The sequence below is a fragment of the Gossypium raimondii genome, chromosome 5 (genome assembly GCF_025698545.1).
Source record: "Gossypium raimondii isolate GPD5lz chromosome 5, ASM2569854v1, whole genome shotgun sequence".
NCBI lineage: Eukaryota > Viridiplantae > Streptophyta > Magnoliopsida > Malvales > Malvaceae > Gossypium > Gossypium raimondii.
Genome location: NC_068569.1, coordinates 41725054 through 41730381, shown reverse-complemented (window position 1 = coordinate 41730381; position 5328 = coordinate 41725054).

Sequence of the window (5328 nt, the reverse complement as noted above, 5' to 3'; positions counted from 1 at the left end):
AGTATAATGTGTATAAGGGTGGCTGGCCAAGCCATACATATAGGCCTTCTAACTATTTTCCTAGTCCTAATAGGAAAACTAAAAAAAAAAACCTAATTTTTTTTTTACTTTCAAGGGAATTTCGTCCAAGGCCTTTAATGGGCCTCTTTGGGCTGAATTTTTACATAGAAATTTATTTATAAAGTCTAAAAATTAAAGCTAAGTATTTAAAGAATTAAAATTTTACAAATTGGGCCACTTTGACAATTTGGCCTGATTTTCAACTAAGTCTGATTTAAATTTCAGGATTGGGCTTGGAACATCTTATTGGGTCATGTCTTCAAGAACTTGGGCTTGTAATCCGTTCTCTCCCAAAATTGGCTTGTTAATGCTCGTAACTGAGATCCAATGCACCTTAGTTGCAAGATTCAGTTTCTTGGACCAAGATTTCCAAGATTTGAAATCTTGATTTTCTTGATTCTTGAAATCGCTCAAAACAGCAAAATTGGATCAATATTCGGTTTCTTGATTTTCTTGAAAACAAGAAAGTGAATCTTGATTTTCTTTTTCCTTCGTATACGCATCTAAGGCCTTTGTGACTCGTATCATGGGGCAGCAATAGTAGATAAATCTTTCACAAATCGTCTATAAAAACTAGCTAAACCATGGAAAGATCTCACCTCAGTTACCGATTTAGGAGTCGGCCACTCCTTGATTGCCTTGACTTTGTCCTCATCGACATGAATACCTTGAGCACTAACTATGAAACCTAAGAATATTAGTTTATCACAACAGAATGTGCATTTATCAAGGTTGGCAAATAATTTTTCACTCGCAGAATATCCAAAACGGTTCTAACATGGAAAACATGATCATCTAATGTCTTGGAGTAAATTAAAATATCATCAAAATAAACCACTACAAATTTACCCAAGTGAAGCCTTAAAACATGATTCATTAATCTCATAAATGTACTAGGTGCATTAGTATGGTCGAAAGGCATAACTAACCATTCATACAATCCAAATTTTGTTTTAAATGTTGTTTTCCATTCATCCCCTTCCCTCATTCGAATTTGATGATAACCGCTTTTTAAATCAATTTTTGTAAACATAATTGAACCATGTAATTCATCAAGCATATCATCAGGTCTAGGAATTGGATGTTGATACTTTACCGTTATTTTTTTCATTGGGTGGCAATCAACACACATTCGATACGTACCATCTTTCTTTGGTACCAATAAGACAGGAACAACACAAGGACTTAGGCTCTTACGAATGTACCCTTTTTCTAGTAATTCCTCAACTTGCCTTTGCAATTCCTTTGTCTCCTCGGGATTACATCTATAGGCTGATCGATTAGGTATTGAAGCTCCGGATACTAAGTCAATTTGATGTTCTATCCCTCGTAAAGGTGGTAAACTTTTAGGGGCCTCACTAAAAACATCCTCATAATCCTGCAAAAGAGATTGAAACACACTAGGAAAATTTTCGTTAATGTTAGATAAAGATAAATAATTTTGCCTAAACCTCACAAGGATACAAGGCTGTTTATTGAGTAGGGCTCTCCTCACATCTTTTTTTGTTGCCAACAGATTTTTTTCTCTCATTTTACCACTTGTGGATTCACTCACCTTTTGGGCTTTTTAAATTTTGACTTTTTCCACTACTAGCCTCTTTTCTCTCTGTCTTTTGTACTTGTCCTTTCTCCCTTACCCCCTCACAAAATTTCATCATCTTCAATTGATCTTTATATACATCAGTGGGATTTAAAGGAGCAAAAGTGAATTTTCTACCTTTAAACACAATGGAGTATCGATTAAGCTTACATTGGTGTGTAACATCGCGATCGAATTGCCAAGGTCGTCCAAGGAGCAAGTGTGCCGCATGCATTGGGACCACATCACACCATACTTCATCCTCATAATTCCCGATCTTAAAAGTGACCAAGGACTGTTTCGTAACTTTAACTTCGGAGCATTCATTAAGCTACTGAAGGTGATATGGCTTAGGGTGTTTGGTACAAGGCAACTTTAAAGAATCCACCAAATAGCTACTCACTACATTCGAGCAACTCCCATTATCAATAATGAGTTAACATAAGTTACCTTTAATAAAACACCGAGAATGGAAAATATTGGTCCTTTGGTTATCATCATCTTTCATCTGAATGTTAAGGGTTCGGCGAACTACAAGGCATTGAAAATCAGCAAAGTCCCCTTCTTTTGGTGGTTCAACCAACTCTTCGCCATTATCACTGTCATCCACAAGTTCTGGCATATCTGGATCTGTTTTATCAGATTCAGAAGTGTACTCACCATTATCTTTCAGAAGAAGTAATCTTGTGTTAGGGCATTCCCTACTATAATGACCACGCCCTTTGCACTTAAAGCATTCAATTTCACGAGTCCTCTTCACACTCGAATCACCTAAATTGGGCTGCTTAGAATGTGTTTGCGTTTTAACAAGAGCCCCTTTTTTTCCAATCTGATTGCTTACTTCCATTACTCAAAGAAGACTTATTAGTAACAAAAGGTGATTTTGAACTCTTAAAATCAAAATTGGAATTATTACTTCGGTAATATTGTGAAGTAGAGAAGGAACCAAACCTTTGTTCCTTTAGTTGTTGCTCGATCTCAATGGTTTTATGAACTGCTTCTTCCAAATCAATGTAAGTTTGTAGCCTCAATGTATTAGCTATCGGCCTGTTCAAACCATCAATAAATCGAACCATAGTTGTTTCCTCATCCTCTTCCACATTAGCTCTCTGAACGAGCATCTCCATCTCCTTAAAATATTCATCCACCGTCCTACTACCTTGAACAAGTCGTCTCAGCTTTGTTTTAATCTCTCTATAGTAGTGAGGTGGAATAAACCTTTTACGCATAATCTGTTTCAACTCCTCCCATGTCGAAATCTCACATTCATAATTCCGATGACGATTCACCCCAAATTGAGTCCACCAACTTAATGCATAATCTGAAAATTCCAGCGTTGCTAACGCTACCTTTTCATCATCCGGACATTTATAATATCGAAATATAAGTTCAATCTTAGATTCCCATTCACAATAAGCTTTTGGATCATTCTTACCACGAAATTTGGGAATTTTGAACTTCAGTTTTTCCAAAGAGGGTTGCCCACGATCATGAAAATCAGCATCAGTTCTAGGGACACGTCGAGGACCGTGCCTATGAGTAGGAGGCTGGTTATCCATATCTTCTTTAATTGCCTCTCGATATTGAGGCTCTTGATTTAATCTCACCTCATTGATGGTAGCAGTCAAAGTTCAAAGTGCAGCAGCCTGTTCGTCTAACTGTTGTTGGAATTTTTTAAATGTGTCATAGACATCATTATGGTCATTATCACCTTGACCAACCTTAGACATTTTCAAAAACCTGCAAAATAAACACTCAACACTCAAAAATAAAAGTTAGCAAACCTCACCGTTAATCACTCAAAAAGAAAATTTAAATTCTCAATGAGGTAGAATTCAGTCTTGTGAGTTCTTTAGTAGAGTTTATATCAATCAATTAGAGAGTGTATGAACTGAACTACCAAAGAATCCTAATTTGCACTAGGATGCCAAAAATGACGAGACACCAATTGATTCGTGTTGCACCGAGGAAGAATTGTGCACACTTTAAAAATCCTACTAACACAAGAAACAATAAGGTGTTAGATAATGTAAAGGGAGAATAAAGGCAAACAAATGAAAAACTTATAGCTAAGAATCAAAAAAAATTACTGAAACCAGAAAACCCGAAAAACTACAGAGTAACTTGACAACTTCGTTCGAGGTGTTTCTGATCTCCAAAAATCATGAAATTAAATCTGGAATGTCCTTAAATATTTAATTTTTGATCTAGAAATTTTGGGCATCAAACTCAACCCGCTGAATATTTTTTAAAATTTTTATTGAATTTCATCTTTTTCAATTATTTTGACTTTTTTGACTAACTTTTTTGCGGGAAATATTTTTTTATATTCAATCATAGTGCCAAAAATATGTATGTAAAATTTCAGATCAATCGGACAACGTTTACCCACTCAAATAAATTTTTTTCAAAATTTTTTTGGGTAAAACTGCTGTTTGTAGTTTAAAAAAATAGAGATTAGTTTAGAAATCAACCAAAAACACCCAAAACGCCCAAAATATGATACCAAATGATAGAGGGTTGCGCACGGACCAAGATCGAGTTGCCAAGTCACGAGAAAACTCCTACGAGGCTCTAAATGAACAGATCTGAAACGAAACAGAAATTAAAAGATTAGAACTTTGAATTTCCAGATCTAGAATAAAAATGCCCAAACCAGCAAAGAATCAAATTGAGAATAGAAATAAGTGTTAATAAAGGTTCTTGGGGAATCAAGAACATGTAATTGAACCCCCAAAGAATACTCCAATCTGCCGAATCTGAAAAGAAAGACACAAACAGCAAGTTAAATTTCCCCAAAATTCCAACAATCAAAACAACCCAAATCTGAAAAGAAGAAATCGGCAAGAACAAGAAATTTAGGGATTTTGAATGAATTTTGCTGCCAAGAACAAAAGGGGCGATCCGATCTTTAGTAAAGAAGAGGACGAATCAGATTTGGAATGCTTTGGAACGCCTGAAACGCAACAAGAATAGCAAACAAAGTGATTAAATAAAATTGACACAAGCAGAATTTAAAAGAAAAAAATTGACAGCAAGAAATTAAAAGATAAGTCCTAAGAAGCCTTGAAATCCTGAAAGATATCACAACTCCCTTCAAACGGCTCTAAAAATCCCCAAATCAATAAAGAACAGCCAAGAATCAAAACACTTATGAATAGATGTTCTTGGAAGCCAAGAACACGAAATTAAGCCCTAAGATTAACTTCCAATAAGCCGAATCTATCAAAGAACACAAAACAGCAAATAAATTAAAACAGATTACGAAATCAATTGAAACTAATTCTAGGGATTGGACGGCAAGAAAAGAGGGGTTTTTGTGAAATCAAAAACGTTTCTTTATGTCCAAGGAAGTGCCGAATCAAATCTTCGAGTTTTAGAAAGGCTGAAACACAACAAGAACAGCAAACAAGGTGATTAAATAAAATCGACACAAGCAGAATTTAAAAGAAAAAATTGACAGCAAGAAATTAAAAGATAAGTCCTAAGAAGCCTTGAAATCCCGAAATATATCACAACTCCCTTCAAACGGCTCTAATCTCCCCTCCAAAGGAATATCAATGGCAAGAATCAAAAGATTGTTAAAACAACTTCTAAAGAAAACTCAAGAGAGAACTCTTGGGGAAAAACTCAAGGAGAATTCTGCACTTAAACAAATCTGAAATTTTTAATATATTTGAGAAGTGAAT